This window comes from Tachyglossus aculeatus, chromosome 2 (assembly GCF_015852505.1).
Source record: "Tachyglossus aculeatus isolate mTacAcu1 chromosome 2, mTacAcu1.pri, whole genome shotgun sequence".
Classification (NCBI taxonomy): domain Eukaryota; kingdom Metazoa; phylum Chordata; class Mammalia; order Monotremata; family Tachyglossidae; genus Tachyglossus; species Tachyglossus aculeatus.
In genome coordinates, this window is record NC_052067.1 from 155,770,675 (window position 1) to 155,782,760 (window position 12,086).

Below are 12,086 nucleotides of genomic sequence, written 5' to 3' on the forward strand. Positions count from 1 at the left end.
ACAATCCAGCCCATGCTCTTTGCTCCTTTAATGCTAATCTCCTCGCCGTAGCTCTCGATCTCATCTCACTGGCGACTTCTCGCCCACGTCCTGCCTCGGGCCTGGAACGCCCTCCCTCTTCATATCTGACAGACAATAACTCTTCCCTCCTTCAAAGCCTTACTGAAGGTACATCACCTCCAAGAAGCCTTACCTGACTAAGCCCTCCTTTCCTCTTCTCCTGCTCCCTTCTGTGTGGCCCTGACTTGCTCCCTTTATTCATTTCCCCTCCTAGCCCCACAGCACTCAATCACATACCTGTAATTTATTTATTTATATTGACATCTGTCTCTTCCCCTTGACTGTAAGCTCGCTGTGGACAGGGAATGTGCCTGTTCACTGTTGCACTGTACTCTCCCATATGCTTAGCAGTGCTCTGCACACAGTAAGTGCTCGATAAATATGATTGACTAGCAGCTAAACAGGCTGAATTTTTCTTTCTTCTGCTCAACCTCAGACAAAATTGTTTAAAAGCATAAAGTGCCAGGAAGAAGCTGCAAATGTTAATACTCCACAAATGGGGCAATTAGCCTCTGGCTACCTAAGAATTAATTCATTCAAACTTTCCATCAATAAATACTAAAAAACAACCTTTCCACAATAAGCACACAGATTATTTAAATAAAAGTGAGGTTAAAAAATGAGACTTCACCCCAAGACTTGAAGATGAGACTTCACTCTGACTTGCTCCCTTTATTCATTTCCCCTCCAAGCCCCACAGCACTTAAGCACATACCTGCAATTCACTTATTTATTTATACTGACATCCGTCTCTTCCTCTTGACTGTAAGCTCACTGTGGACAGGGAATGTGTCTGTTTACTGCTGCACTGTACTCTCCCACACGCTTAGCAGTGCTCTGCACACAGTAAGTGCTCGGTAAATATGATTGACTGACTAGCAGCTAAACAGGCTGAATTTTTCTTTCTTCTGCTCATCCTCAGACAAAATTGTTTAAAAGCATGAAGTGCCAGGAAGAAGCTGCAAATGTTAATACTCCACAAATGGCGCAACTAGCCTCTGGCTACCTAAGAATTAATTCATTCAAACTTTCCATCAATAAATACTAAAATACAACCTTTCCTCAATAAACACACAGATTATTTAAACAAAAGTGAGGTTAAAAAATGACACCACCCCAAGAAGTTACTGTGGGATTTAACATTGCACACCGCTTTAAGTAACAAAATTTTTTTGTGGGGAAAAGAGGGTATCTTTCTTTTTTTTAATTCCCTAATTTGCAACCAAAGTAGCAGTCTGGCCAGAACTGTGAGCCCACTGTTGGGTGGGGACTGCCTCTATATGTTGCCAATTTGTACTTCCCAAGCGCTTAGTACAGTGCTCTGCACATAGTAAGCGCTCAAATACGATTGATGATGATGATGATGATGATAACGAACATCCGCCACATAAAGCAAAATGTCATTCTAAAATGCAGCTCATTACTGGTACGGAACAAGTCGGCTAATTCTGTTGCACTGTTCTCTCCTGAGCTCTTAGTACAGTGCTGTGCACATAGTAAGTGCTCACTAGATGCTGTTGATTGACTGCAATTCAGACCACACATTATACTTAACGTAGTCTGTTAATGTGCCCATGAAGTGTCCTCTCCAGTAAAAACAAACACACACACACGCGCAAAAAAAATCATTTTACTCTGAAGTCATAAATTGTCCATCAATTCTCCCTCTGGCGTCCTGACAATGATTAACCAACAAATACATTGGCTTTTTAAGATGCTGTGTGGCTATCCCGCTGGCACAGCTTAGTGACAGCCTATTCCCGACGAGTATCTGACCAAACTGCCCGGGATCCTGCAACTCCCCCGGCGATACTCGGAAGACTTTTCCTACCGGTTCGAACCCAAAAGTTAAAAGCTGTGTCCATCTCCCTTCATCCCTGGAGGCCAGATAGTGACTTCCAAAACAAGAATTTCCACAGCATCAAATGGCATTGAACAAGAGTTTCAATGGCCAACACGGGTGTCTGTTTTTTTCCAGAGAATGTGTCTTTCTTATTTAAGAAGACGGGGGCTCTGCATTACTGGGGATGGTGACTCCAAGTTTCAGGGGGGCATTAATCGGGAATTGGGGGGGGGGGGGTGTATTGTTTGCTCAGCAGCAGCATCAGGTTAAGGAAAAGGAGGAGGGGGCGGCAGGAGGGAGAGAAGTAAGTGCAGGGTGGGTGGGGATAATAATAATAATTATGGTATTTTCATTCAATCGTATTTATTGAGCGCTTACTGTGTGCAGAGCACTGTACTAAGCGCTTGGGAAGTATAATTTGGCAACATATAGAGACGGTCCCTACCCAACGGTGGGCTCACAGTCTAGAAGACTGTTCCTCCCGGTTCAAACCCAAGAGTTAAAAGCTGTGTCCACCTTCCTTCACCCCTGAAGGCCAGACACTGACTTCCAAAACAAGAATTTCCACAGCATCGAACGGCACTGAACAAGAGTTTCGATGGCCAACACGGGTGTCTGCTTCTTCCAGAGAACGCGGCAGGGCGACGTGGCATTTGTTAAGCACTTCCTATTGCGCCATGCGCTGTTCTAAGCACTGGGGTAATCGAGTTGTCCCGCAGGGGGCTGGCAGTCTTAATCCTCCTTTTAGAGATGAGGTAACGGCGGCCCAGAGAGGTTAAGTGACTGGCCCAAGGTCACACAGCAGACAAGTCGTGGAGCCGGGATTAGAACCCATGACCTTCTGATTCCCACGCCCTGGCTCTACCCGTGCAGTTCCACCCCGGTGCTCCAGAGCTCCTCGGGCTCCTCCGATGCCCAACTCATCATTATCATCATCAATCGTATTTCTTGAGCGCTTACGGTGTGCAGAGCACTGTACTAAGCGCTTGGGAAGTACAAATTGGCAGCTCCGGAGGTCAGGGGCCAAAGTTCGCTTTCGCAAAAGGCTCGGGAACACGGGAGCGGCCCACGGCCCGGGATGACTGCCGCCTGCCCCCCGGGACCCGGCGGCCCTGCCGGTGGCAGCGACATCACCCACCCTATCTACTGGGCGCTTCCTGAGGGCAGAGCACTGTACTAAGCATCTGGGAGCCTACCATCCCACCGAGTTGGCAGGCACAGTCCCAGCCCATGACGAGCCTACAGTCTCCGGGGCGAAGGGCGTCGTGGCGGGGGTGGCATCAACATCCTCAAGGATATTTAGTGAGTACTTCCTGTGTGCGGAGCACTGTACTGAATGCTTGGGAACATACAATCCCACCAAGTTGGTAGGGGTAGATACAAGGTAATCATCATCATCATCATGAATCGCATTTATTGAGCGCTTACTATGTGCAGAGCACTGTACTAAGCGCTTGGGAAGTACAAGTTGGCAACATATAGAGACGGTCCCTACCCAACAGTGGGCTCACAGTCTAAAAGGGGGAGACAGAGAACAAAACCAAACATACTAACAAAATAAAATGAATAGAATAGATATGTACAAGTAAAATAAATAGAGTAATAAATATGTACAAACATATATACAGGTGCTGTGGGGAAGGGAAGGAGGTAAGATGGGGGGGATGGAGAGGGGGACGAGGGGGAGAGGAAGGAAGGGGCTCAGTCTGGGAAGGCCTCCTGGAGGCCCCCCTTCTAGACTGTGAGCCCACTGTTGGGTAGGGACTGTCTCTATATGTTGCCAACTTGTACTCCCCAAGCGCTTAGTACAGTGCTCTGCACACAGTAAGCACTCAATAAATACGATTGATTGATTGATATGGTCCCTAACCACCACGAGCCTACAGTCTCCGAGGGGGCAGGGCGTCATTAGAATCCTCAAGGATATTTCCTGAGCACTACCTTTTCATTCATTCATTCAATCGTATTTATTGAGCGCTTGCTGTGTGCAGAGCACTGCACTAAGCGCTTGGGAAGTACAAGTTGGCAACGTATAGAGACGGTCCCTACCCAACAACGGGCTCTCTGTGGGCAGCGCACTGTACTAAGCGCCTGGGAGCATACGATCCCACCGAGTTGACAGACACGGTCCCTGCCCACAACGAGCCTATAGTCTCCAAGCGGGGAGGGCCTCACGGAGACGGTGGGCATCAGCATCCTTGGTGACATCTGCTGAACACTTCCTGTGGGCAGAGCCCCGTACTAGACGCTTGGGAGTCCGCGATCCCACCAACTTGACAGACACGGTCCCTGTCCAAGACAAACTTCGCAGAAGGAGGGCCTCGATCATTCGTTTGTATTTACTGGGCGCTGACTGTGTGCGGGGCACTGTACTAAACGCTTGGGAGTGTACAATACAGCAATAAAGACAATCCCTGCCCACAACGAGGTCACAGTCTCGAGACTTGTGAGCCCTGCGGCATCAAGCACCCTCCCATTACTCTATTTATTTATTTATTTTACTTGTACCTATCTATTCTATTTATTTTATTTTGTTAGTATGTTTGGTTTTGTTCTCTGTCTCCCCCTTTTAGACTGTGAGCCCACTGTTGGGTAGGGACTGTCTCTATGTGTTGCCAATTTGTACTTCCCAAGCGCTTAGTACAGTGCTCTGCACATAGTTAGCGCTCAATAAATACGATTGATGATAATGATGATGATGCACACAGTAAGCGCTCAATAAATACGACCGAATGAGGATATTTACTGTGTGCTCGCTGGGGGGGGACCAGAGTGCTGTGATAAGCGTTGGGGAGAGTACACTCCACCAGAGTCGGTAGACCACAAGGAGCTCTCGGTCTAGAGGGGGAGAGCCCGGCAGAGATCAGGGAAGGGGATTTACATACTTATTTACTCTATTTTATTAATGATGTGTATACAGCTATAATAATGATAGCATTTACTAAGCGCTTACTGTGTGCAAAGCACTGTTCTAAGCGCTGGGGAGGTTACAAGGTGATCAGGTTGTCCCACGGGGGGGCTCACAGTCTTCATCCCCATTTAACAGATGAGGGAACTGAGGCCCAGAGAAGTGAAGCGACCTGCCCAAAGTCACCCAGCTGACAGTTGGAGGGGCTGGGATTTGAACCCGTGACCTCGGACTCCAAAGCCTGGGTTCTTTCCACTGAGCCACCTTGCTTCCCTTGAATTCACTGGGTGAATGAATGAATAATAATGGTATTTCTTAAGCACTTACTATGTGCCAAGCACTGTTCTAAGCGCTGGTGAGGTTACAAGGTGATGAGGTTGTCCCAAAGGGGGGCTCCCAGTCTTCACCCCCACTTTACAGATGAGGGAACTGAGGCCCAGAGAAGTGAAGCGACTTGCCCAAAGTCCCCCAGCTGACAGTTGGAGGAGGCGGGATTTGAACCCGTGACCTCTGACTCCAAAGCCTGAGCTCTTCCCAGAGCCACGCTGCTTCCCTTGAATTCGCTGAATGAATGAATGAATAACAACAATAATGGTATTCTTAAGCACTTACTATGTGCCAAGCACCGTTCTAAGCGCTGGGGAGGTTACAAGGCGATCAGGTTGTCCCAAAGGGGGGCTCCCAGTCTTCACCCCCATTTTCCAGATGAGGGAACTGAGGCCCAGAGAAATGAAGCGACTTGCCCAAAGTCCCCCAGCTGACAGTTGGAGGAGGCGGGATTTGAACCCGTCACCTCGGACTCCCAAGCCCGGGCTCTTCCCACTGAGCCACGCTGCCTCCCTTGAAGTCACTGAATGAATGAATGAATAGTAATAATAATAATGGTATTTGTTAAGCACTTACTATGTGCCAAGCACTGTTCTAAGCGCTGGGGAGGTTACAAGGTGATGAGGTTATCCCAAAGGGGGGCTCACAGTCTTCACCCCCATTTTCCAGATGAGGGAACTGAGGCCCAGAGAAGTGAAGCGACCTGCCCAAAGTCCCCCAGCTGACAGTTGGGGTTGGCGGGATTTGAACCCGTGACCTCGGACTCCCAAGCCCGGGCTCTTCCCACTGAGCCACGCTGCTTCCCTTGAATTCGCTGAATGAATAATAATAATAATAATAATTTTGGTATTTGTTAAGTGCTATGTGCTAAGCACTGTTCTAAGTGCTGGGGAGGTTACAAGGGGGTCAGGTTGTCCCACGGGGGGGCTCCCAGTCTTCACCCCCATTTTCCAGATGAGGGAACTGAGGCCCAGGGAAGTGAAGCGACCTGCCCAAAGTCACCCAGCTGACAGTTGGAGGAGGCGGGATTTGAACCCGTGACCTCGGACTCCCAAGCCCGGGCTCTTCCCACTGAGCCACGCTGCTTCCCTTGAATTCGCTGAATGAATAATAATAATAATAACAATAATAATAATAATTTTGGTATTTGTTAAGTGCTATGTGCTAAGCACTGTCCTAAGCGCTGGGGAGGTTACAAGGGGGTCAGGTTGTCCCACAGGGGGGGCTCCCAGTCTTCACCCCCATTTTCCAGATGAGGGGACTGAGGCCCAGAGAAGTGAAGCGACCTGCCCAAAGTCCCCCAGCTGACAGTTGGAGGACGTGGGATTTGAACCCGTGACCTCTGACTCAAAAGCCCGGGCTCTTCCCACTGAGCCACGCTGCTTCCCTTGAATTCGCTGAATGAATAATAATAATAATAACAATAATAATAATAATTTTGGTATTTGTTAAGTGCTATGTGCTACGCACTGTCCTAAGCGCTGGGGAGGTTACAAGGCGATCAGGCTGCCCCACAGGGGGGCTCCCAGTCTTCACCCCCATTTTCCAGATGAGGGGACTGAAGCCCAGAGAAGTGAAGCGACCTGCCCAAAGTCCCCCAGCTGACAGTTGGGGGTGGCGGGATTTGAACCCGTCGCCTCTGACTCCAAAAACCGGGCTCTTCCCACTGAGCCACGCTGCTTCCCTTGAATTCGCTGAATGAATAATAATAATAATAATAATAATAGTAATAATAATAATAATAATAATTTTGGTATTTCTTAAGCGCTTACTATGTGCCAAGCACCGTTCTAAGCACTGGGGAGGTTACAAGGTGATCAGGTTGTCCCAAAGGGGGGCTCCCAGTCTTCACCCCCATTTTCCAGATGAGGGAACTGAGGCCCAGAGAAGTGAAGCGACCTGCCCAAAGTCCCCCAGCTGACAGTTGGAGGAGGCGGGATTTGAACCCGTGACCTCTGACTCCAAAGCCCGGGCTCTTCCCACTGAGCCACGCTGCTTCCCTTGAATTCGCTGAATAATAATAATAACAATAATAATAATAATAATAATTTTGGTATTTGTTAAGTGCTATGTGCTAAGCACTGTTCTAAGCGCTGGGGAGGTTACAAGGGGGTCAGGTTGTCCCACAGTGGGGGCTCCCAGTCTTCACCCCCACTTTACAGATGAGGGAACTGAGGCCCAGAGAAGTGAAGCGACCTGCCCAAAGTCACCCAGCTGACAGTTGGAGGAGCCGGGATTTGAACCCGTGACCTCTGCCTCCAAAGCCCGGGCTCTTCCCATTGAGCCACGCTGCTTCCCTTGAATTCGCTGAATGAATAATAATAATAATAACAATAATAATAATAATAACAATTTTGGTATTTGTTAAGTGCTATGTACCAAGCACTGTTCTAAGCGCTGGGGAGGTTACAAGGCGATGAGGCTGCCCCACAGGGGGGCTCCCAGTCTTCATCCCCATTTTCCAGATGAGGGGACTGAGGCCCAGAGAAGTGAAGCGACCTGCCCAAAGTCACCCAGCTGACAGTTGGAGGAGGCGGGATTTGAACCCGTCGCCTCTGACTCCAAAAACCGGGCTCTTCCCACTGAGCCACGCTGCTTCCCTTGAATTCTCTGAATGAATAATAGTAATAATAATAATAATAGTAATAATAATAATAATAATAATTTTGGTATTTCTTAAGCGCTTACTATGTGCCAAGCACCGTTCTAAGCGCTGGGGAGGTTACAAGGTGGTCAGGTTGTCCCACAGGAGGCTCCCAGTCTTCACCCCCATTTTCCAGATGAGGGAACTGAGGCCCAGAGAAGTGAAGCGACCTGCCCAAAGTCCCCCAGCTGACAGTTGGAGGAGGCGGGATTTGAATCCGTCGCCTCTGACTCCAAAAACCGGGCTCTTCCCACTGAGCCACGCTGCTTCCCTTGAATTCGCTGAATGAATGAATGAATAATAACAATAATGGTATTCTTAAGCACTTACTATGTGCCAAGCATCGTTCTAAGCGCTGGGGAGGTTACAAGGCGATCAGGTTGTCCCAAAGGGGGGCTCCCAGTCTTCACCCCCATTTTCCAGATGAGGGAACTGGGGCCCAGAGAAGTGAAGCGACCTGCCCAAAGTCCCCCAGCTGACAGTTGGAGGAGCCGGCATTTGAACCCGTCACCTCTGACTCCCAAGCCTGGGCTCTTCCCACTGAGCCACGCTGCTTCCCTTGAATTCGCTGAATGAATGAATGAATAATAACAATAATGGTATTCTTAAGCACTATGTGCCAAGCACTGTTCTAAGCGCTGGGGAGGTTACAATGTGGTCAGGTTGTCCCACAGGGGGGGCTCCCAGTCTTCACCCCCACTTTACAGATGAGGGAACTGAGGCCCAGGGAAGTGAAGCGACCTGCCCAAAGTCCCCCAGCTGACAGTTGGAGGAGGCGGAATTTGAACCCGTCACCTCTGCCTCCAAAGGCCGGGCTCTTCCCACTGAGCCACGCTGCTTCCCTTGAATTCGCTGAATGAATAATAATAATAATAATAATAGTAATAATAATAATAATAATAATTTTGGTATTTCTTAAGCGCTTACTATGTGCCAAGCACCGTTCTAAGCCCTGGGGAGGTTACAAGGCGATGAGGTTGTCCCACAGGGGGGCTCCCAGTCTTCACCCCCATTTTCCAGATGAGGGAACTGAGGCCCAGAGAAGTGAAGCGACCTGCCCAAAGTCCCCCAGCTGACAGTTGGGGGTGGCGGGATTTGAACCCGTGACCTCGGACTCCCAAGCCCGGGCTCCTCCCACTGAGCCACACTGTCTCTCTATGACTGACTGACTGAGTGACGGCGTGGGGTGGGCGCCGACCACACTGCGCTGAGCGCTGAGGGGCTGAGTGGCGGGCGCGCGCGGGGGCTGCCGGGAGCCCGTCCGTCCGTCCGCGCCGCGGGGGCTGCCGGGAGGTGGGGGGGGGGGGTCCCGTTCGCGGGGCATGCCGGGAGCGGGTCCCGCGGGTCCCGCGGCCCCCGCCGCCTACCTGGGCCGCTCCCGCCCTGCTCCGTCACTCCACCGCGGTGGCGCCGCCGACGACGACGCCGACTCCTCCACCATGGACGCCGCGCGGGCCGGGGCTCCCCTCCTCGGCCCGGTCCTGCCGCCCTCCGCCCGCCTCAGCGGCGCGGCCACACGTGCGCGCGGTCGCCGCCGGCCTCTTCCGCGGGGGCCGCCGCAGCGCGCCACCGAACCGCGGGGCGGCGCTGCCCCCCGGCCTGGGCCGGCGGGGGAACGGCGTGGCGGGCGGCGCGTCGGGCGACCAGCGAGCGGGAGGGAGCGGCCCCGGCCGGAGGGGCTTCTGGGAAACGTCCTCCACACAGGAAGCGGACGCAGGCGCACTGGGCGGCTCGCTCGCTGGCCCCGGCCCCGCGGACGACCCGGGGCAGGCCTTGCGCATGCGCCCTTCCCGGCCCCACGGACAACCCGGGGCAGGCCTTGCGCATGCGCCCTGCCCGGCCGCGCGGGCAACCCGGGGCAGGCTTTGCACATGCGCCCTTCCTGGACCCGGGGCCAACGCGGGGCAGGCTTTGCGCATGCGCCTTTCCCGGCCCGGCGGACAACCCGGGGCAGGCTCTGCGCACGCGCCTTTCCAGGCCCCACGGCCAACCCGGGGCAGGCTTTGCGCATGCGACCTTCCTGGCTCCGCAGCGAACCAAGGACAGGCTTTGCGCATGCGCGCTTCCCTGCCCCTTGGCCAACCCGGCGCAGGCTTTGCGCATGCGCCCTCCCCGGCCCCGCGGACAACCTGAGGCAGGCCTTGCGCATGCGCCATTCACGGCCCCGCGGCCAATCCGGGGCAGGCTTTGCGCATGCGCCCTTTCCGACCCCGCGGCCAGCGCGGGGCAGGCCTTGCGCATGCGCTCCTTCCGGCCCCGCGGTCAACCCGAGGGAGGCCTTACGCTTGCGCCCTACCCGGGGCAGGCCTTGCGCATGCGCCCTTCCCGGCCCCACGGACGACCCGAGGCAGGCTTTGCGCATGCGCCCTTCCCGGCCCCGCGACCAGAGCGTGGCATGCCTTGCGCATGCGCTCCTCCCAGCCCCGCGGCCAACCCGGGGCAGGCCTTGCGCATGCGCCTGGAGCCAAGGCCCGAGGCCGGTTGGCAGCCCCGGGGGCTGTCGGGAAGAGGCGGCCCACACCCGGCTGAAGGAAGACAGTGGTTGATTGATTAACTCATTCATTCATTCATACATTCATTCATTCAATCGTATTTATTGAGCGCTTACTGTGTGCAGAGCACTGTACTAAGCGCTTGGGAAGTACAAGTGGGCAACATATAGAGACGGTCCCTACCCAACAGCGGGCTCACAGTCTAGAAGGGGGAGACAGCCAACAAAGCAAAACAAGTAGACAGGTGTCAATACCATCACAATAAATAGAATTATAGCTATATGCACATCTTCAATAAAAGAAATAGAATAGTAAATATGTACAAGTAAAATAAATAGAGGAATAAATCTGTACAAACATATATACAGGTGCTGTGGGGAGGGGAAGGAGGTAGGGCGGGGGGATGGGGAGGAGGAGACTCATAGTCTGCCTTAATAATCATTATGCTACTTAATAATAATAATAATGGCATTTATTAAGCGCTTACTATGTGCAAAGCACCGTTCTGAGCGTTCGGGAGGTTACAGAGTGATCAGTTTGTCCCACGGGGGGCTCACAGTCTTAATCCCCATTTGACAGATGAGGTAACTGAGGCACAGAGAATAATAATAATAATAATAATCGGCATTTGTTAAGCGCTTACTATGTGCAAAGCACTGTCCTAAGCGCTGGGGAGGATACAGGGTGATCAGGTTGTCCCACATGGGGCTCACGGTCTTAATCCCCATTTTCCAGATGAGGTAACTGAGGCCCAGAGAAGTGAAGTGGCTTGCCCAAGATCACAGAGCAGACATGTGGCGGAGTGGGGATTCGAACCCATGACCTCTGACTCCAAAGCCCGGGCTCTTTCCACTGAGCCACGCTGAGAAGTGAAGTGACTTGACCAAAGTCACACAGCTGACAATTGGCGGAGCCGGGATTTGAACCCGTGACCTCTGACTCCAAAGCCCGGGCTCTTTCCACTGAGCCACACTGCTTCTCCACTTGTTAGGCGCTCACTATGTGCCAAGCACGGTTCTAAGCCCTGGGGTAGATAATAATGATGATGATGGCATTTGTTAAGCGCTTACTATGTGCAAAGCACTGTTCTAAGCATTCGGGAGGTTACAAAGTGATCAGTTTGTCCCACGGGGGGCTCACAGTCTTAATCCCCATTTGACAGATGAGGTAACTGAGGCACAGAGAATAATAATAATAATAATAATAATAATTGGCATTTGTTAAGCGCTTACTATGTGCAAAGCACTGTTCTAAGCGCTGGGGAGGTTACAAGGTGATCAGGTTGTCCCACATGGGGCTCACAGTCTTAATCCCCATTTTCCAGATGAGGTAACTGAGGCCCAGAGAAGTTAAGTGGCTTGCCCAAGATCACAGAGCAGACATGTGGCGGAGTAGGGATTCGAACCCATGACCTCTGACTCCAAAGCCCGGGCTCTTTCCACTGAGCCACGCTGAGAAGTGAAGTGACTTGACCAAAGTCACACAGCTGACAGTTGGCGGAGCCGGGATTTGAACCCGTGACCTCTGACTCCAAAGCCCGGGCTCTTTCCACCGAGCCACGCTGCTTCTCCACTTGTTAGGCGCTCACTATGTGCCAAGCACGGTTCTAAGCCCTGGGGTAGATAATAATGATGATGATGGCATTTGTTAAGCGCTTACTATGTGCAAAGCATTCATTCATTCAATCGTATTTATTGAGTGCTTACTGTGTGCAGAGCACTGTACTAAGCGCTCGGAAAGTACAGGTTGGCAACATATAGTTGGGTCCCTACCCAACAAAGGGCTCACAGTCTAGAAGGGGGAGACAGACAA

The 12,086-nt window shown here is 52.0% G+C and overlaps 1 protein-coding gene across 2 annotated transcripts in view; it reads right to left on the bottom strand.

The window, feature by feature from the left end:
• The window catches only part of SCAF11 (SR-related CTD associated factor 11), a 90,040-nt gene extending 80,777 nt beyond the window's left edge, over positions 1-9,263 (bottom strand). For both annotated transcript variants that reach the window (XM_038759364.1, XM_038759340.1), the window contains exon 1: positions 9,150-9,263. The gene's annotated coding sequence lies outside the window, so the exon portion shown is untranslated. The remainder of the gene's footprint in view (positions 1-9,149) is intronic.
• Positions 9,264-12,086: the final 2,823 nt, after the last annotated feature.